At 32.3% G+C, this 23,117-nt stretch overlaps 1 protein-coding gene across 28 annotated transcripts in view; it reads right to left on the bottom strand.

The window, feature by feature from the left end:
• The window catches only part of LOC145292158 (uncharacterized), a 150,914-nt gene extending 143,133 nt beyond the window's left edge, over positions 1 to 7,781 (bottom strand). For 9 of the 28 annotated variants that reach the window (XM_080138304.1, XM_080138316.1, XM_080138325.1 and 6 more), the window contains exon 1: positions 7,472 to 7,584. The gene's annotated coding sequence lies outside the window, so the exon portion shown is untranslated. Of the gene's footprint in view, positions 1 to 2,699; positions 2,838 to 7,471; positions 7,585 to 7,644 lie in introns of those variants that run through there. The other 19 variants (XM_080138305.1, XM_080138298.1, XM_080138310.1 and 16 more) reach the window with 8 other exon arrangements.
• Between the last annotated feature and the right edge of the window lie 15,336 nt (positions 7,782 to 23,117).

Genomic DNA, 23,117 nt, shown 5'->3' with positions numbered 1-23,117 from the left:
AATATAGTGGTAAAATTATTTAAAAAAAAAAGAAAACAGAAGCCAAATTTGAAGCCAAATTAAAAAAAAAGAAGGCCAAACCATTTCAAAAAAGGTCAAATTCACGAAATTAGCCATTAAAAGAATAATAAATGGTAACAATAACATTATGAATAAAAGTTACTTTCCAACTTATCTGCATCATTCGTTGGTATTTTTAAGTAGTTTTAAGTGCTTTTTATTCCATATCGAATGTTAGAGCGGTTTCCGCTAACTTTGCCAAATTTTAAAATGCCGTAAAACATACCCTGTTTTTTTTTTTTTTTTTTTTTTTTTTTTTTTAATAATTACTACTTTTTTAAATAGAAAAATGAATGATGCAGGTAAGTTGCAAAGTAATTTTTATTGTCAAATAATAACAGAAAAACTTACCGTAATTATTTTTCACATGCATGGGAGTCAAATAGAAGAAAACTTGTAATGTTTCCAAGGAAAAAAGCTAAACAAAAAAAAAAAAAAATGGACGACTCTAGCAGCAGCAGAAGCGCCAAATACAAGTTTCCAGTGCTTGAAAAATGAATTGACGAATAACACCGACCACTCTAATTTGTTTTTTTTTTTTTTTTTTTTTTAAAGGTAATTGAGGTCGCTGACAACGAATCTGATAGTCAAACTTGGTGCAAATTTACCGTTTGCATGGTATTTACCCCTGAACCCACGAACTACTTTTGACCATTTTGCAGCTTCCGTTTATGCTACGCGCATACAGGGGGGGGGATGTGGTGTTGGGGCGCGCGCGCGCGCCCCAACACCACATCCCCCCCCCCTGTATGCGCGTAGCATAAACGGAAGCTGCAAAATGGTCAAAAGTAGTTCGTGGGTTCAGGGGTAAATACCATGCAAACGGTAAATTTGCACCAAGTTTGACTATCAGATTCGTTGTCAGCGACCTCAATTACCTTTAAAAAAAAAAAAAAAAAAAAACAAATTAGAGTGGTCGGTGTTATTCGTCAATTCATTTTTCAAGCACTGGAAACTTGTATTTGGCGCTTCTGCTGCTGCTAGAGTCGTCCATTTTTTTTTTTTTTTGTTTAGCTTTTTTCCTTGGAAACATTACAAGTTTTCTTCTATTTGACTCCCATGCATGTGAAAAATAATTACGGTAAGTTTTTCTGTTATTATTTGACAATAAAAATTACTTTGCAACTTACCTGCATCATTCATTTTTCTATTTAAAAAAGTAGTAATTATTAAAAAAAAAAAAAAAAAAAAAAAAAAAAAACAGGGTATGTTTTACGGCATTTTAAAATTTGGCAAAGTTAGCGGAAACCGCTCTAACATTCGATATGGAATAAAAAGCACTTAAAACTACTTAAAAATACCAACGAATGATGCAGATAAGTTGGAAAGTAACTTTTATTCATAATGTTATTGTTACCATTTATTATTCTTTTAATGGCTAATTTCGTGAATTTGACCTTTTTTGAAATGGTTTGGCCTTCTTTTTTTTTAATTTGGCTTCAAATTTGGCTTCTGTTTTCTTTTTTTTTTAAATAATTTTACCACTATATTAATTTTATAGTAATTAAAGAAAATGCTCTGTACGCACCCCACCCTTCGTCCATTTTCTCCGTCAGATGGCAGCATGTGACGTCATTTTACGGAGAAATCCGAGCGAGTGATAAGCCACGCCCAGGCCAGCTCATGCACTAGTACCGAAATTTTAACTAAACTTAATCAAAATGTTAGAAAGAAATCGAAATGCATAGTGGTTTAATTTTCTGATTAATTTTCAAGATTTAGTACTTCCAAAAAAATTGTTTTCATTTTAAAAGTCCAACCCGCGAAAGGGAAAGTTATAGCCGCCTTACCCATGTCAAGAATGGCTTTCTAAATTTGCTTGGGGATATTAAATTGCACAAGTACTAAGGACTTTTAGAAACATGACGCTGACGCTCTAGCATTTTTCTATTTTTTTTTTAATAAATCATCAATTATTAGTAAAAATGTGCAAGTTACGTAAAAGCAAGAAACACAAGAAATGGTAACAATTTTATTAATGTAGAATTAAAAGATATTACGACTATATCTCGTCCACGTACGAAATTTATTTTGAAGAGTTTAAAAACTGTCAATTTTGCATTATTGAATCTAGGGCAGAATTGCCCAAGTTCCGACAACCCTTCTTGGTAAAGGTAAGTGATTGAACGAAAGGTTTAAAGAGTGAGAAAACTATTCCTACTATTCATTTCAATACTCACTTCCCTTACGGGATACGGATAACAAGGATCTCTTTCAACCGAACGAACGAAGCAGACAAGCTATTTATAGAAAGAGATTAGATTCGAAATATTATTTGTAGGGGCAACATTTTTAGTGGAACATTGATAGTTTAGATATTGAGAGGAAAAAAATAGGGGGGGGGGCACCAAAAGATCATTTCGTTTTTAAGTTGACCCTTATAAACCGTGTTTACTACTAAAATGTGAAATTGTGGCGAAAATTTAGTCATTGCGTACGAATAAATAAGTTTTAAAAAATTAATAGAATTATTTAAGAATGAAAATTTAAACTTAATCGAAAGATTAAACGAAAGAGAAAATGATGTTCGGTTTACATCAGCTGAAGAAAACGACATTTGTCTTCCTACTAATTTTAAACGATTTATTATTCACGATACTTTTTATCAGTATTAAAATCTATTTAAAAAAATACATTACCGTATTGCAAATAAGTCGTATACCTTTAACGTGTTGGAAATAAAATGTTCAAGAGATGATACTTCTAACTAGTTAAGTATAACTAAAAGAAGACCTTGATAATATTTTGTTTTTAATAAGAACTAGATTTTTTAAGAGGAGGAGAAGGAAAAAAGAAAAAAAGCTAATAATAGGTTTTCAATGGGTCATGCAGTTTTTTTTTTTTTTTTTTTTTTTTAACACGAACCCGTTCGTATTAGAAAGAAGGATGTAAAAAAAAAAAAAAAAAAAGAAAAAAAAATGAACTTGTTTAAAGCGAGCAGAAGGGGTTATAAACTGGGGTCCTGCCCGCTGAGGTAGAAATCTTTCAGTTTTTTTTTTTTCTTTCTCATTACTTGACAGTAAAAACATTAGAGAAGGAGGGGAACGAAGACGAATAGGTGTGTTTATATGGTAATATTTCCCTCCACCAAACAAAGAGTAAATGGTTGCCGTGTGTGCGTGTCTGCTACTACAACACAAGGAAAGGAGAAAAAAAAATTGCTATCTTGACGAGAATGAGAGTCAAATCGTCAGTACGTGAAAATACGTTGACAAAATATTTAATATTTTTTTGTTGACAAGAGGACAATGTTATATATATATAGTTTTTTTAATGTTGTCATACCAAGAGCATGCGTAGATATTTGATATCGATGTGATTGATTTTTGCAACATGCAATGTACACAATCTAGTCTGGAAGTTGTGGAGAGGGGGGGCAGTGTTTGTTCATTTAGATGAGGTTGCACAGCAACTGGGTGTTGTACCTGTATAAGGTGTTGAACAGGTACAAGAAATTCACCTTTGGGAGAGGAGACGTTAAATAATCGTCAACTCAATGTTCTTCGGTACTAATTATCATTAATAAAATTCGTTACGTCAACAATTAAAATATTGCTTTGATCATTTAATTCCCCCACCCAACAAATCGTAATTAGCTAGAAATATTAAAATTTTATCACGAAAGTCCAGAAATCCGAAACAAATGACCATTTATGTGTGTGTGTGTGTGTGTAATCATTTTTTTTTTTTTTCCAATTATCACAATTAAGCTATGAAAACGCATTTACGCATACAGAGCAGAGCACTAGCGTTTATATAGGTAGTGAACATTTCATGTTTTTTACTGAGGAACATAAACTGTCTTTGATGAGTTGTTTCGTGTTTTTCCACCATTCAACTAAACAAGACAAAATATTACGAATAAAAAAATATATATTTGAATTTGTTATGTTCACAACACACACGAAGTTGCTCGGGATTGAATAAGGATTTACGAATGTTCCACACTTTCAATACTTCTGTCATCAAAATCGTCTCATTCGTCAATTAAATCAATCGATTGCCTGCTCTAGTCAGGAACCCATCGCAGTGCACCGGGAGGAAGCTTCACATGCATTGCATCGCCAGTGACTTAATCCACAATTCATTGTAGTATTGCACTTTGAAGAACTTACTGTTGAGTTTATGAAATTGTTTTTTAATGACATGAATTGAAATTTAAAATGCAAGTCAAGTATCATGGTCCAATCATGCTCTACAGACATTCATTTTAGAACGCCTCCCTGTCTTATCAAAACTTGTGCAATTATAAAACTTTTCAAATGCACTTGTGATGTTAGGCTGTACTAAGACATTTAGTTAGGTCAAAATTGGACCGTTCCTCCTTCTTTAATGGAATTTCTTCGATTATCGATACTTATCGGAGGTATTCCTATAAAAAAAACCTAAGAACGCCCACAGGCACATAAGATACATGTGTACAGTTTCTTAAAAATCGGCCCAGTCATTTTGGAGTCCATAGGGAAATATCACACAAAGTGCTTTTTAGAGGTGTGTTATGTGTGTATAGTGAACTTTTGCAAAGGCAATTTTAAATTTTGATCAGGCTAGGTGTGTAGCATTCATTCTGATACTCAACCAGGAGTGTAAATCAGAGACGGGGTCAAATTAAAAAAAAAAAAAAAAAAAAAAAATCGCAATTCAGAATATCTTTCTTTTTGGGGGAGGGGGGGGGCTGCATTGAAGAGACAAGTCAAAAGAGGTTTAAAGATAAAAGTACTTATAAAGAATACGGAGCGTACTGAAATAGCATTATTTTTAACATGGATTGGAGAGGGCGTGTTTGTAACAATCCTGTACTTTCATCTAACAATACAGTAAACGAAAGATACTGTAAAAATTAAATTTGACTTTAAAATTCTATCTGCTGAAGTACGATGAATAAAACAAATTCCATTTCAGATTTAAATTTTTTGTTTTTCATGAATTCTTATAATTTCTAACAATGTTTCGTTTAAAATTACGGAAACATTGAATAATCACAATAGCCTTACGTAATTCATTTTAATATTAATACGAAGAGAAATGATTAAACGGTAAAGCTTAGTTCTGAAGAGGAAGACAGCAAAACAGCTTTTTATCAAACTCAAACCAGTTTTTATTTGCTACAATAGATGCCGGCAATAATCAAGAAATTTCAAGTATTTCTAAATTATCAAGGAGATACTACACTTAGAATAAATATAAATATAAAAGACGAAACTAAAGTTTGGTCAAAGTTTGTTACTTAATATGCATACTAGATTATAGCTTTTCTGTCCATCCGTAGGAAAAAATATGGGTCACTGAAGACTTGTTTAAAAGATGCTTAGAAGGGAAGATGTTTTGGTAATAGATAAATATAGTAAGATGGATTCAATATGCCTATAAAGATATCAGCAACTACTAACAGTGGTATAAATAAAGGAGGAAAGGAAAAAAATATTTTTAAACAAATAAACTGGTTTGCGAGTTTTGTTTTGTTGTTTTTTTTTTAGTAATTAGAAAATTATATTTCGTTTTTAATATTTAAATTTTGTACGTTTTTCTTTTTAATTATTCTTTAAAAAAAAAAGTGAAAAATAAAATGAAAAGGAGTCCGGGCAAAAGACTGACTTTTTCAAACAATTTCAATTAAGACTTAAAATGTGCAACAATAAAAACAAATGTAGACAAAGGAAATAAAGTACGGTAATCCATAATCGGAAAAAAAGGAAAGAAAAAGAAAAAAAAGGCAGAATTTTTAATTCCAATTAATATTAATTTTTAAAATATTCTACATTTGAATATTTTTTCATATATGTTTCAAAAAGTAATTACTATTTTAAGTTTTGAAAAAGGAAATAGACGCGTTACTGTTTTAGTATTTTCAAACAAAGGACATTTAAAATATTGGAGTAGGCAAATCTCAAATGTGACCCTTCCGATAAAAGGAATTTTAAGTTATTTTTTTTTTTATTTTTAATTGCCTTATATATGTGTGTGTGTGTATATATATATATATGTGTGTGTGTATATATATATATATGTGTGTGTGTGTGTGTGTGGAAAATAACTGAAAATTGCAGGAATTAAAATAAATTAAACCGAAATAAAACCATTATGAAAAAATTGGTAATAAAACAAAACAGAAAATTGAATTATGAAAACTAAATTAGGGATAAACAAATATTTTTCTAAGTCGAGAGAAAATCCCTTTAAACATTAAGGTTTAAAAAAAAAATAAAAATAAAATGCTATCATAGAGGTTTCATTTATTAAATTAAATATTTCAAAATGCTCTAAATACTAAAATACGGATTTTATGAAGCTTTAAAATTAAATAAACCTGTGACTACAAATATATAACAAATGAAAAAAATTAACTTTGGAAAGAAAAAAAAAAAAAAGAGAGAAAGACAAAAGCGTGCAATTTTTTCCCCCATTTTTATATTTATCGACAAAAATACGAAATTTAAAAAGAAAGCGTTAAACACATTCGTCCCAACGATTGTTTTTAAAAATGCAACCAATATTTTAAACTGTTGGGTTTAATATAATAAAAATGATCCCCCACTTTCACTAGACTCTTTATACTTTAAGGCGATAAAATTATTTTAAAACACGAACAATGTGGAAAGGTTCGTATATATAACTTTAACTAATTGTTTAAACCTTTTGCTGTTATTTAATTAACTTGTAAGCAATTAAAATCGAAGTAACCACCACATTTTGTCAAATTTACGGGAACGTTGAAATCAAGAAATGGGGGATCAGTTTATTGTATATGAATTTCAAAGTAATCCTGTACTTTGTAGCCATTACACACGCACATGAGAAATATTCTCGGATAATATAAAATGGGAAGCAATGGCCGCCTATTGCTATTTTAAGGGGGAAAGATTTAATTTTTATGATTCTTTTCTAAACAATACTTCAAGAATTTTCTAAGCCATAGAACTACAAGTGGGGTTATTTCATTTTAGTTATCTACATGAAAGAGGGATCGCTTTATTACATAAAGTGAACTGTAAATTGATACCCCATTTTATGGCCACTCTGCACTTACTTGGTTATGCTAACAAGAATATCACATCGGTTGAGGCTGATAAGAAAACAATATTTATTAATTAGGATTACCTTTAATTGTAGAATAGAATAAAAAAAATAAAAAAATAATTGTTTATTTTCACCCCCCACATAAAAATTATTCGAGTTAACAACATAAAAAGACGCGTGCTAGACCCAGTTTTAAACCCAAGTCATATGACGCCATGCTGGATTTCAGTTAAATTAAATTGATTTAATTTCTTTAAAAAAGTACGTTTAGATGTATTTTTAACTATCTCATTACATTCTCTGATGCATAAGGTTTCATCAGGAAACGATCCCGGCATTTTCAGAAGACTTTATACTAATTTAAATTGAGAAATGGTATGCATCGATAACTTACCTGATAGAACGCTCACAAAAAGCTAACGGGTCACGTGACTTATCGCCGCATTCGCGCCGCCATATAAAAATGTTATTGGGATGACGTCATATCGGAATCCCCCAAGAAAAAAGAATTCAACAAGATTTACACTTAAAAGCAGAAAAAAAAAGTGCCGTATAAATTTTACTTACCAGTTGCAATTGAATAATTCCAATTGTTTCTAACTTGATTTCAAATCTGACCTTCTTAAAAAAACAATCATACGGAATTTACCGAAAAGAGACGAATGTTAATGAGCCTAATACGGTGATTACTCAAAATAAGTCCCTATCCTAATTTTATCACCGTTCACGATCATTGTTTGTTTTGTATTTTTTTAATTTTATTTTATTATTAATAAACAGCTTGGAATTTGTTTACTTCGTTGCTGTTTTTCTCTTTAAGTTGTTATTATTTTTTATTTTCATTTCGCTACATGAGAAAAAATCACAACAAATCGAGATACATCGACTGACACTGAGATTTTGTTTGTTTCTTTGAAAAAGAAAATGCTCATTGTTTATGTTTATGTTTACAATTTATGTTTTTAAAATTATTGCCAAAAACAATGTGACGCCATAAAGGCTGAATGATAGTTAGCAGAAGTAGTGTACGCTATAAAGGATGAATGGGAATTGTTTGTAAAGCAGCAGCAGCAGCAGCAGCCGTTACTGCTGACTATTGCTTTATCACTGAATGCTAAGGTTAAGAAATTATATAGGCGTATCAGAATTTTTTGAGAAATTTTTACCACCCCTGACACAAAACTCTTTTTAAAGTGGGTTGTTTATTTTCTTTATGGAATATACTTCCAAAATAAACTATTAAAGTTGTTTAAAAAATAATAGAAATATTATTTAAAAACTAAAAAAAACTGTTTACAAAGTGCCTGCGCGCGCTCATGCAGCCATTTTTGTTACGTAATGAAATCAATTAAATTTTACGAGTTAAATTTTTTTCAAATTTTAAACTTTAAAAATCTACCAAAATTTCAAGATATTTTCAGGTTCAATGTGAAATTTTATGCTCTTTCCAATAAACCGAATATAATATTATAGACAAGCGATGTTTTTAATTCACCCCCCCCTCATTTTGAAATGTCTATTAAAGTGAAAATAATTTATTTTCTCACCTCAAATTTATATATCACAGATTGAAGATAAAAGATCAATAAATAAAATAAGCTAATTTAAAACAAAACAAAAAGAACAGTTATTTGCAAATTTACCTGTAAAGTCCAAAGTTTAAAACCTTTTTTTTTAAAACCACGTTGAATTTTTTTTTTCAGTGAAACCTTGTAATCTTGTTATATTGTTCAGAAAATTTCGTAGAATTACGACAATTTTTTCTATTTCATTCAATCTTTTTTTTTAGATATTCAAAAAAAAAAAAAAATTCCATAAAGAAGTAATAAAATATATTAAATCAAAAACTCATGTATTTCTTTAAGAGAATAAAAAAAATCGCTCAACTGTTTTTTTTTATCGACAAAAACTGATAAGTGAAATGGGATTATTTTCAACTATGGTGGCCCATATTTACTAACTTTTGTTTACAGCACCCAATAGGAAGAGACATTAATTCTGGTGCTTAAAGCCACCGGAGATTTCAACTCAAAGAAAAGCAGACATTTGTCTTCCTCTATTTCACCTGTGAAAAAATCTGGTGTCGCTTTTTTTTGGAATTCTTGCTCAAAAAACTATTTTATTTAAAAAGGACATGAAATATAAAATATAAATATGGATAAATTCTTAACAACGAAGAATGGAAGTACCCATTGATCAGTATTTTATAGGTAAGTGATTTTTTGGAATGTATATATACAAATATTTTATCGAAGTAAGTTAAAATTTGTTGATTTTCTTTAAATCTTTTTTAAAGAAAACCGATTTAAAAAAACAAATATTGCATAATTTGCTATTAGACCTATTATTATTTTTTTTTAATTTGGTCTTTTATCCTTTAATTAAAAAAAAAATTAGGGTTTGAATTACATTTTTCAAGTAGTTATAAGCTTCGAAAGATAGGAGGTCAAATTATTCAATTTTTTATCATGCATTTTTAATGGCGTTTTCTGACACTGCTAGTGTTTCATTAATTTTCCTGGTCTTCAGCGAGATATGTCTTGTTAGTTAAATATGTAATGGTGCTTGTGCATATTTGTAAAATTGTTATGACGAGGGACCAGATTAACGGAGAGTGTCATCAGCGTTACAAGGGTGAATGTGATAACGTTTTTCTAGTTCCTCGACGTAAACAAAAATATTAAAAGGTGTCCAAATCAGCATCAAGACGAAGTCAAATATAAAAAGGCCACCATTCGCCCATGCATGGAGTATTGTTGCCACATCTGGGCTGGTGCATCTACCACTAGTATCTCCCTCTTAGATAATGTCCAAAAAAGAGTTGTCAATCTAATCGGTCCCACTTTATCAACTAAGCTCCAGCCCCTGTCTCATCGCCGCAATGTTGCATCACTGTGCCTGTTTTACAAATATTTTAATGGAATGTGTTCTGATGAACTCGTTTCACTTGTACCCCCTTGAGGTACATATCCCCAACAAACCCGTTTAGCAATAAGATCTCACCCCTTCAATGTTGTTGTCCCTAAATGCCAGAAAGCTTTCTATTTTAATAGTTTCTTCTCTTGAACAGCTAGACCTTGGTATTCCCTTCATACTGCTTGCTTCCCTGGCTGTACTGATATGCAGAAGTTTAAATGTAACATAAACAAATATCTTGTTAATCTTTCCTAGACATGGCCCCAAATAGTAGCCCTTACGTCCAAGTGGCGATATGCTTTGTAAGGGGTGAACATGAGTAAAAAAAAAGTTGTTTTATTTAACATGACAAGAAATAATAAATCATATTTTATTGTTGACATACTTTTTATGTGTGTGCCAACACACGAGCAAAAAATGATAAATTAATAAATCGTCCAATGTTTGTGAGAATGTGAAAACGTTCTTGATAGAAGTATTCTGACATGAATGCTATGTTTGTAACTTGCTGTATAGTCGGTAGGACTTTATATATTATTTTAAAGAGTCAGATAGGATTTGAATTAAAACATGTAATGAAAAACAGGAGAGAGAAATCTTTCTCTGACTGTGGTAGAATGTCATTTTTGTAGAAAAATGCATTTTGCATGGCCTGTCTACTGTAAGCGGTTTTAATTTTGATTAATTAACAATTGGAAGTTATTTTGGGGTGGAATTTGAAGCTCATGTTCTATAATTATAAAAAAAATATTAAATATATCCATTTATATGTTTATTAATAAACGGATCCATCGGACCTATATAAAAAAAAAATTTTTTTACCGGACCCATTATATAAACAAAGAAAATTGCTCCACGAAAATGCCTACTTCGAACCATTACATTGTGATGTGGATTACTGGATTACTCAAAATACAATTTGGATCATTTTACCACACTGCTATCAAAGACATTCACTTCGGATTTTACCATGCAATTTGGATGTGAATTTTTATATCCTTTTCATTAACTTCCCTTTACTTACTCTATGACATTTAAATACTTTTAATTGTGATTTTCCATGTCTTACTGACTTTAGCAAATAAGGTGTGAACCATTATAACTATTTGCTTATATTTTCTCACCTGAAGAGATGGTAAACATCGAAATCCTATAGGATAAGAAATTATAATATTTCAAATGTATTCTTTGTCTTACATAGAATAATAAAAATCTTTTGATTTGAAATTCAAACATTTCACGTCATAAATTTTTAAATTCATTGAATGACTAAAATTTGATATATTTGCTCTATCTTGTATATCAATCAATTCTTATTTAGGTGGGATAGTACTTATAGAATATTACTGCTAGTAATATCTTGTAAAACTTATAGTCACAGGTTTCCATACCAGTTGATTGTTAGATAATTTTATTCTGAAGTATATATATATATATATATATATATATATATATATATATATATATATATATATATATATATATATATATACTAGCAGGGAGACCCGATATTACTCAGGATTGAATGATGATCAATGAATGTTTTACACTCCCATATTTTAATTATCATTAAAATCGGTGAAATCGCCCAATTTTCAATTAAATCAATTGATTGCCTGATCGCTTACATTGTAATGTAGACTACAATGTATTATGAACTGTCACATAAAAGTTTAAAATGTGAAAGTCAAGTATCATGCTTCAGTCGTGCTCTAAACAGAACCTTTCATTTTGAACGCGCCTCTGTTATATCAAAGAATCTACTGTTGATTTTTATATGCCTGACCTTATTGCCCATCTAGTAATAAACCTTCTCAAATGCACATGTGATGTTAGGCTGTGTAAGGTGTAAACTCTGGTTAAAATCGCCTGTTCCTCCTTTTATCAGATTATTTCGATTATTGATACTTATCAAAGACATTCTGATACAAAACCTATATAAGAATACTGCCAGGCACATAAAGTACTTTCGTGTGAAATTTCATAAAATCGGCGCAGCCATTTTCGTCCATAGGAAATAAGGACATAGACACACAGACAAAGTTCCTTGTACATAATAGGATATATATATATATATATATACAGTGATGATCATATTTATTGGCACGGTAAAATAAAAGTTAAATTTTGTCTAATAAATTCTAAAAAAGGGATTAAATTAAAGAAAATAACAAAGTATATTATGTATTTTTAACTGGCCTTTCCGATGCAGCAATCGGATTTTAGAAAAAATAAATAACAAAGGAACAACAAACATAATTGCAAAAAACCCTTGTTCAAAATTATTGGCACGGCTTTGTTTTTCTTTTAGTATCAGTATAATATCAATCAATTTCCGGTTTACCTGCTTTCTGAACTTTTTTATAGCCATATTATGCTTGTTTAACGCTAATTCAGTGAATAATTTTTTTCAGATAATTTTTAGATAGCGATTTATTTAAACTATTATAAGTGACTAAATTATAATTTTCAATCGCCATGGTTAAAACTAAGGAACACAGTGAAGACGTCAGGAAGCTTGTTGTAGCATGCCATACCAATGGGGAGGGCTATGATAAGATTTCAAAGAAGCTAAACCTTCCCAAATCCACTGTTAGAGCCATAATAAACAAGTTCAAATCGCAAGGCCACGTTATGAGTTTAGAGGGTAGAGGGAGAAAAAGGATTCTTTCCCCAAGAGATGAACGGAAAATTGTTCGACAAGTAAAACAAAACCCAAGGATCTCTGTTGGGGAGATTATTGATGAACAGAGCACCTCTGGAGTGAATGTATCTCGACATACAGTTGGTAGAGTTTTGAAGAGAGCTGGTTTAAAAGCATGTCGTCCGAGAAAGACTCCCTTATTGAAGCCTATGCACCTGAAAGCAAGGCTAGCCTTTGCAAAACGTCATATTGATAAAGATGTTGCATTCTGGAAACGTGTTCTATGGACTGACGAAACGAAAATAGAGTTATTTGGCCATAATAAAGTGTCTTATATTTACAGAAAATCTGGCGAAGCTTTCCTGCCTAAGAACACCATACCCACAGTGAAGCACGGTGGAGGCAGTTTGATGTTTTCGGAATCCTTTGCTGCCTCTGGACCAGGGCGACTTGTTAAGGTCACAGGTAGCATAAAAAAGGAAGATTATGTTAAAATATTGGATGAAAACCTGAAAGACTCTGCTAAAGAGCTCTCACTTGGTCGTCATTGGTGGTTCATGCAAGATAATGACCCAAAGCATTCGGCTAAACTGACTAAGAAATGGCTTGAGGACAATCATATTAATGTTTTGGAGTGGCCATCACAAAGCCCAGACCTTAATCCAATTGAAAATTTATGGAGAACATTAAAATTGAGGGTAATGCAAAGGAAGCCTAAGAATCTTATTCAATTGGAGGATTATTGTCAGGAAGAGTGGGCTAAAATTACTACTAAAGAGTGCAACAACTTGGTTGTAAACTATGAAAAGCGACTGAGGAAGGTAATCAAGGCCAAAGGCTATACAATTGATTATTAAATAAATCGTGCCAATAATTTTGAACAAGGGTTTTTTGCAATTATGTTTGTTGTTCCTTTGTTATTTATTTTTTCTAAAATCCGATTGCTGCATCGGAAAGGCCAGTTAAAAATACATAATATACTTTGTTATTTTCTTTAATTTAATCCCTTTTTTAGAATTTATTAGACAAAATTTAACTTTTATTTTACCGTGCCAATAAATATGATCATCACTATATATATATATACTAGCAATATTACCTGGCCTTGCTCGGGGGTTGCTTTGATACTTTTTTTCATGCTTATTTTGATCTGTATCTTTAGTAATTCTAATATTTACTTTTTTTTTTTGTAATCCTAAAATTATTTCAGTAAATTTCGCTTATATTGACACCTTACTGATCAAGGTAGCCCCCACACAGTGGATGCAATGTGTCAGCAACCATCCAATTTCTCTGATTTGTCCCCTTAGCAGCTATTCTTCCAGCTCAAAGCCAACTACTTTGGCAAGGTTTTGAGGGGCCATGATTTCTTGAACCGTACGCGAAAGAAACCACAGGATCAACATCGACTATCTATTTGTTGTAAGAATTTATATGGTTGTCACTGTATAGTTCTACAATTAGTCAACTGTTGAAAAATTCCTTATCTTATGTTGCCGGGCATATTACTTGTGCTTGGTTGTTGTGGCCTGTTTTCTAAAACCAACATATAAGAAACCTCTGAACCATATTTTCACTAAATATGTGTGTAGACTGTTTTGCAATTTCTTCAGGATCAGTTGCTTGTTCAATAGACGTTCAAAAACAAAAACATAATTTACTTTTGCTCTGCTAAAATCATGTAAATTTTCAAATCTTATAAAATTCTTTTTTTTTAATCTAACTAGTTTTGAATAATTTATATATTTTTCTTTCCTCTTCTCGTTTCTGATTCGTTAATTATTTTATTTTATCCTTTTATCCAGTTAGATTAATTTATCCCAGAGGATGAATCCTGAAGGATTGGAAAGTACTCGGACTTATGATGCATATGATACATATGGTGATTACATCAGCCAGTTCCTGCCAGAAGTAAAGATCGTTATCCGGAAGTTGAAAAGGATCGAGATATATATATATATATATATATATATATATATATATATATATATATATATATATATATATCCTCGCTCTCTCTTGCTTTCTACTTCTATCTATCTTTTTATTTTCATTTTCTTTGAGTGTTTTACAGAAAGAACAATGTTCAATATTACAGCTTTTGGTAAGCATCACTTTTCTTTTTAAAAAAGCTTTACATGCAAGAGAATTTAAGAGACGTCAGCCTCACAGATCCGGCTGTGTTCCTGAAGAATGACTCTGTCTTTATTTATTTATTTATTTTGTTGTTATGTTTTTTTTTCAGCAGAATTTATTTAAATTTCTGGAGAGAACAAAGTGTTGGTGAACGGTGAGAGACAGGATTTAGATTCGCAATTAAAACCAAGATTTAAAAGTGCCCTTCTGCAGCCCCTGCCCAGATGTGGCAACAGTACTCAATCCTTGGACGTACTTGATCCTTATACATATAGAGAATTGCATCAGCAGTGAGATATCTACTGAAACGGTAGAACAATCACACCATTTTTTTCAGCAGCTTTGGCAATGGACCATCCCAAAGAAAGTATCAAGATTAGTTTGATGAGAATGATAAGAAGATACAGCGACTACTCACAGAAAAACATGTGTCACAACGCACTTCAGTAGCACCCAAGTTCTGACTCAAAAAAAGAGGTAGTATTTTAAAACATCCACAGTATTGTTCAAGCAAAACTGCATGGCATGCAAGATAAACCTAGGGCAAAAGTGTAGCATAATTTCTATCCCTCTCTCTTTCTCTCTCCACCATTTTCCTCCTCCCCACTTTTTATTCTTCCTCAGCTCATTCCTCTCTTTACACACACACACACACACACACACACACACACACACACACACACACACACACACACACACACACACACACACACACACAAATCGTGTCAACATAAAGTAAATAACTCTAAAATCAGAGTTACTTCCCTTTAGTCTGTGGTTGGGAAACAGGCTACATGATCACATTAAAAGATGTGTAATTGTCTTGCTTACATTAAATGATATAAATGTTCATTTGATCGTTAAATAATTTAAATTGGAGATATAAGTTTGGGGTTACACTGATCAAAAGAATACCAACTTTGTGGGTGTTTGCTGTGTATTTTTCAAGTTTTACCTGGACATAAAAAAATAAACATTTGCTCTTCATATAATCTACTATTATATAAAAGGAAATTTGTGTGTGTGTGTGTGTGTGAGTGTGTGCGCGCGTGTGTGTGTGTGAGTGAGTTACCTATGGCTTCTGAAATGGTTTGGGCAATTTTTTAAAAATTTCACACAAAGGTACTTGATATGTCTGGGAGTGTTCTTATGTTGGTTTTGTATCGGAATGCATCTGATAAGTATCAAACATTAATAATCGAAAATCGATAATTGAAAAAATTTGCTAAAAGAAGGAAGCCCGATTTTGACCAAAATAACACTTTTATACAACCTAACACCGCAAGTGCATATGAGAAGTTTTATAACTGCACAAGCAGAAAGGCCCAGCCTATAAAATCAACTTTTACAAGACAGAGGGGTGATCGAAATGAATGTTTCTTTTTAGTGCACAATTGAATCATGATACTTGACTTTCGTACGTTTACGCCTGGCCTCCATAGAATGGAAATAGGCACAGACTTTAATATGTCTCGATACATCTTCTATCATTATATGTAATCAGTTTCTTAAAATAGTCAACAATATAGGAGCCTATTTGTGACCACACACACACACACACACACACACACACACACACACACACACACACACAAACACACACACATTCAGCTTTATATTATATTATATATATATATATATATATATATATATATTAAAAAGTTTGACTCATGTCCAGGTAACCTACATCTAAAATTTCAAGTGTTTAGACCCAAAATTGCAGACGAGTTTGGTAGAGTCTGCAAAGGTCAACTCTGTAAACTTTGATCTCTTGTCAGCCAAATTTTCGCCCAAAAACTGATTAAAAAGCTTGCTGCATGTCTGAATACCCTTTATGTAAAATTTCAAATGTTTAGATCCAAAATTGGCTGAATAGTTTGCTAGAAACCACAAAGGTCAAATCTTTTGAACTCTGACCCCTCGGCAACCAAATTTTCGGCCAAAAACCGATGAAAAAGCTTGCCCTATGTCTGAATACACTTAAACCTAAAATTTGCTTAATACATTTAATAACTTAAGAAACTTAAACTTAAAAGCTTGCCCTATGTCTGAATACACTTAAACATTTGAAATAAAATTTCAATGTTTAGATCCAAAATTGGCTGAGTAATTTGGTAGAGACTGCAGAGATAAAATTTTTTTAAACTTTGACCCGAATTTTGACTCCTTAGCATTTATTGTTTTGGGCTCAAATCAAATTAAAAAGTTTGATCCATGTCCAAGTAACCTACATCTAAAATTTCAATTGTTTAGACCCAAAATTGGCGGAGGAGGTCGGTAAAGTTTTCAAAAGTCAAATCGTTGAACTTTGACACCTTGACAGCCAAATTTCTGGCCAAAAACCGATTAAAAATATTTTCCCAAATCTCAATACCCTTTAAGTCAAATCTCGAGTCTGTAGACTGAAAATTGACAGAGTAGTTTAGTAGGGAAACACACACAAACACACACAAACACACACAGCCAATTTCACTTTTATAGATACATATATAATCTACCAGTAGGGAGACCTGACGTTGTCCGGGATTAAATGAGAATAAACAAATGTTCCCCCTATACTTTATTGTCATCAAAATTGGTGAAATTTCCCATTTTTTAAATAAATCGATTGCTTGCTTTAGTTGGGGACCCCTCCCTTGCTGTGTACCAGGAGGAAGCTTCACATTGACTCCCCGCAGTGACTTAATCTATAATACATTGCAGTCTACATTGCACTGTAGAGAATTTACTGTTGATTTTATAAAATTATCTGTAAATAATGGGTCCACTTAAAGTTTAAAAATGCAAAAGTCAAGTATCATGGCTCAATTGTGCTCTAAACAGAAACATTCGTTTCGAATGCATCTTTGTCTTATCAGCAAACCAACTATTGATTTCATGAAATTATTTTTACATAATCATTTGAATATTCTGTGGATCTATATTAAAAAACCTTGTTAAACTTTATGACATATTTCCATTCTATGGAGGTCAGGTGCGAACGAACACCCCATAATTTTATTATACCATATTTCTTACAACTGAAACATAATTATCAAAGTATGCTTACGCAGATAGATATGAAAAGTCTTTATTAAAGTCTGTTTCCATAGAATGGAAATAGGCACAAACTTTAATAAAGACTTTTCATATCTATCTGCGTAAGCATACTTTGATAATTATGTTTCAGTTTGAAGAAATATGGTATAATAAAATTATGGGGTGTTCGTTCGCACCTGACCTCCATAAAGTTTAACAAGGTTTTTTAATATAGATCCACAGAATATTGTGATAAGTGTTTCAGTGTGAACAGGTATGGTATAATAAATTATGGGGTTTATCTATTTTATTTTTACTTTCATCATATTTTGCTTTGGTTTTGATACCCCCAAATTCGAAGCTATCTCTTTACAACCCTTCCTTTTCATAACCTATCATACTTTCATAAATCAGAGTCCATTTTCTGTAGGCTGTTTTTGAACCCAGTCAACGACGGGTACTTTTGCTAGTATATATATATATATGCATATAAAGTTATGAACAGTACATAGGGCCAGGACTGAACTGTTAGTACATTATAATTTTATATAGTCTCTCTCTCTCTCTCTCTCTCTCTCTCTCTCTCTCTCTTTCTCCCTTTTACACTTATGCTAATTAAGTAGATTAATTTGTCACTATCACTGCACCTCACTGAAACATAGTAGGTTTTACACTCCTTAGTAGGTCTTGAAATACTTTTAGTGATTATTTCATTTTCAAGATTACTTTCTTCTCTCTCTCTCTCTCTCTCTCTCTCTCTCTCTCTTTCTCTCTCTCTCTCTCTCTCTTGAATGTGATCGCTGTCTTGTTAGTATCCTAAGGGACCTTGTCCTCATTTTGAACCAAATGCATTTAGGGAGTCACCTAATTCTAAAGTCGAGTGGACACATTTTGTCAATAGTTGGTCTTTTAATCAAGCAACAGATACCATCAGTTTTGTCAACAGACATTTCCTATATCATTATAAATACATAGATTATTAAAATATAAGTGTATTAGAAGGCTTATAGCAATGTGGGTCACCAGTGTGAGAAGTGGTGTGGAAAATAAACAAAAACAGACAAACAGGTGGAAATCTTGTAGAATTGTGAAATACTGTACGTTTTTTTATTTTACGAAGTCGCATATAACATCACATATAAAATCAGTAAATTGGGACTTACTGTTTTTTTGCGACCGGGATGGTTGATATCTTTGATATTTCGGGATAGCATCCCTTTGTCAAAAAGAAATAAGGTCTAAAAAACGATGAATGTTTCAAAATAGATCAACCGCCATGAAACAGGAAGATAGATTATTATTATTATTATTATTATTATTATTATTGGCTCACAAGGAGCTTTCACACAGGTCATCAAAGAGCTCTCCTTGTTAACAGCCTGTGGTGTTCCCTAGAAGCTGAGTGACAACAAGTCTCCCCAGGTTTCCAGTACTCTCCACCTCTTTTCAAATAAATTTGCATTATCACAACAGCTGCTTGCCATTGATTTCTTGTTGGCAGCGGCTCTTGGTCTTCACTAGAATTTGAGTGGCAATAAGACCCCCCCAAGGTCCCAGTTCTCTTCGCACTTATCCGATGTGTCAGTTCCTCAGTCTTTCTTTCCTCCTTGACTCTACTTGGTTATTTTGTCTCACCCTTTCGGAGGGGGGGGGCAGTGATGTGGCAATGGGAGGATGTGGATGGGGTTAGAGAACATGGTTCCATGTAGTGCTTCATGTTTTGCTTTTGCAGCAGTTTGTTTGGCCCGCACTTGTTGTTCCTGTGTGTTTCCACATTCAAGGGGTTTTCTTAATATTTCAGCTGTTTTCATTATTGTTGCTCATTGTATTTTTCCAGTCATTCCTTTGATTCCAATTTCTTTCATTCTTTTTTCAAAGTTTTTCGGGATTGTTCCTAGCGCTCCTACTATTATCGGTATCATTTTGATTTTCTTCATCTTCCATATCCCTTTCAGCTCTCTGGCTAGATCTGTGTATTTGCTCTGTTTCTCCTTTTCTTTGATATTCACCCTGCGATCAGCTGGAACAGCAAAGTCTACGATTTGACAGGACTTTTCTTTCTTGTTAATTATTATGACATCCAGTCTTCTTACTTGGATGGGTTTATCAGTTTGTATGCCCATGTCCCATAGGACTTAGTGATTCTCGTAAATATCGTCGAAAAAAGTGACCCCTCCCTGTAGGAAAATGTCCAGTTGAGGGTGAAGGAATTAATGTTCTTAGCCAATTTTTCGATATTTGTCATCGGAATGGTCGAACTTCAAAACAATACCAATCTTGTAAAAATCCACCATCTATGTCGAAAGTTTTAGGCAGACATACATACATACATACATACATACATACATACATATATACATACATGGTGATGGTGATTGTCACTTCTTGACAGAAGAAGAGCATCTTTCCCTTGCTTTATTGTTAATTACTCAATCATTTACATGTATTTTTGAAATTTTTTTTTTTTTTTTAATATATACACATATAAACACTTATACACACACACACATATATACATGTGGAGAGGGGATCAAAATGCATCAATTCCTATTTTCTGTGCGAACGAAGGTGGCTCTTCAGACCAGCCCTGCTCTTACACAGTCTGTTGCAAAGGTCACACTTAAACTGAGATTGAGGGATGCCAACTGGTGCTACTGCTGCACTACTGTGAACGCTTATATGACGCTTCAGGCCTCCACTCGATTTACAGACCACAGAGCAAACAGAACATCTGTGCCCTGCAATGTTTTCCCCATCAAAAAAAGATTGATCTCCATGTGAACGCTTGTGGCTAGCTAGACCAGCTCCGGATAAAGTCATTTTACCGCATAAATCACAGGTGTGGTTCTGCATGAAATCCTCCGACAGACCTGATATATCTGACAGATTTTTCTTCCGGATATCACGCTTCATTTTTTCATGCTCATATTTCTTCTTCTCAAAACTATCACAGCTATGATAGACTAAGGAGCGCCACGTTTTATGATCATTGGAAGCACTTTCCCAACTGAACACGTCAATACCAAGAGCTTTAAGATTATCTTTAATGTTATCCTTAAAGCGTTTCCTCAGTTTATGTTGTGGACGTTTTCCTTGTGTAATTTCACCATAGAACAGGCGCTTTGGCAATCTATCGTCATCCATCCTTGTCAGATGTCCAGCCCACCTCATCTGGTTGCGTATAATGAACTTCTTGATACAAGGTACGTCAGCCTGCATGAGAACATCCATGTCAGTTATAAAAGTGCTTCACCTGATGCCCAGAATGTGTCTCAGGAATTTCTGGTGCACTCTCTCCATGACTTTTATGTGTCTACCATAAGTTGTCCAGGCCTCAGAAGCGTAAAGCAGGGATGGTAAAATACAAGATTGATAGACACTGATCTTTGTATGAATAGTTATAACCCTGTCAGACCATACTCGCCTCTCTAAGCCACCAAAAGCTTTAGTGGCACGCTGTATCCTATAGTTGACCTCAGCATTCAGGGTTCCATCTCTAGCGAGAGTACTACCCAAATACACAAATGCATCAACCATGGCAAGTCTCTGGTTGTTGAAAAAAATATTTGGTTCTACATACAAACTACGAGGTGGAGGTGTGAACATGACCTTAGTCTTCTTAAGACTAATAGTAAGCCCAAAAGACGTACAGGCCCCCGAAAACAAATCCATGATACCCTGCATATCCCTCTCACCATGGGCCACCAGATCGGCGTCATCCGCATAAAGCAATTCATGAACCAGGTGCTGAAATACATACATACATACATACATACATACATACATACATACATACATTTAAGCAGATAGGTTAGATTTATATTATAAATGACTCGTTAGTAAACAAAGAAAGAAAAGCAAATATTAACTCCAGTTTCTTTTTGTTATAAACAATCTTCAGCATACTATAATTAATATAACTGATGCTGCTTGCTGACTGGCATTAGAGTGAGAAAGGCTCAAAAGAAAAAAGACAAACAATAAACACTTCTTCATCTTTTATATGCATAGAAATCTCTACTATTATATAAAAGTCATTTTGTGTGTGTGTGTGTGTGTGTGTGTGTGTGTGTGTGTGTGTGTGTGACTTCCTTCATCATAAGTTCTGAAACAGTTGAGCCTTTTGCAAATCTCCCACAATACTAATTTAGATGTCTGGCAGTGTTCCTAGATATGTTTTGTACAGAACTTCATCTGATAAATATCAAAACTCGAAAAAATCCGATCTTAAAAATAGTCTTTCTTCTCTTATAAATAAAAATGAATTTTTTTTTTTTATATATATAAGAGAAGAAAGACTATGTTTAAGATCGTCAAACTCAAATATCAGCTGCCATGACATTTTAAACAAACACAGACAGAAAATGATGAACGAAATTATCATTATTATTTTTATTTATTTATTTTTTTTTTTTTTTGCGAATTAGTCCACCGCGGAAATTATTCCTCATGATAATCATAATATAATATAATAATCCATAGAGGATTGATTCTATAATAATACATACACAATCTGCTTAAATTAAAATATGATGTTTAAGCAGCCAGTTAGTTAGAAATAAACTTTACAAAATAAACAACTTCTAAACGTTTGTTTTTATGTCTCTTTGTTTAGAGATTAATAAAGGGACATAACTACAGTTCTTGTTGTCATCCTGTGGCAGTCTGTGACTTGATTTAAGAAATGCGTTTGTGTGGGATGGCGTATTCATGGTAATCTCACACCAACAGATGTTGTTATAATGATTTTTCAATAGCAAAGTAGATTTTGACATTATCTCAACAATCTGGAGATATAGAAAAAAAATTTTTTTCTTTCTAGAAATATCTAACTAATAAATCTGCCTTTTTTTATTTATTTTATTATTTTGTTATTTATTATTGATCTAAAAATAACTGGCAAGACTTTTTACTGATTTATTGGTCAATCACTATAAAAAATGAAAAAATGCAACAACAATTTACAAGTTTCTAGATTAAAAAAAAAAAATTTGATTTTCTAAATTTTAAAGGCTAATATCACCAACAAAATGCTGAAAAATACATAAATAAATAAATAAATAAATAAATAATAAATAAATAAACACAAACTCTTCTTCATCAACGTGTTTTCTTTTTGCTTTCATTTTAAGAGTATGTCTCTATGAAATCAGAAGTATAGATTACCCGATGAAAAAAGTCATCATTTAACCGAAGCAGTATCTTTGTTATTGCCGTAACCATGTAATTTGTTTACCTAAAATGAAATAAAAATATATCTTATTTTTTTATTGAGCATTATTATTTTATTTATTATTATTTATTTATTTATTACTTTATTGAGCAT

This window comes from Euprymna scolopes, chromosome 13 (genome assembly GCF_053919585.1).
Source record: "Euprymna scolopes isolate OS-2025 chromosome 13, ASM5391958v1, whole genome shotgun sequence".
Lineage (NCBI taxonomy): Eukaryota > Metazoa > Mollusca > Cephalopoda > Sepiida > Sepiolidae > Euprymna > Euprymna scolopes.
This window is presented reverse-complemented; position numbering and strand designations above follow the sequence as displayed.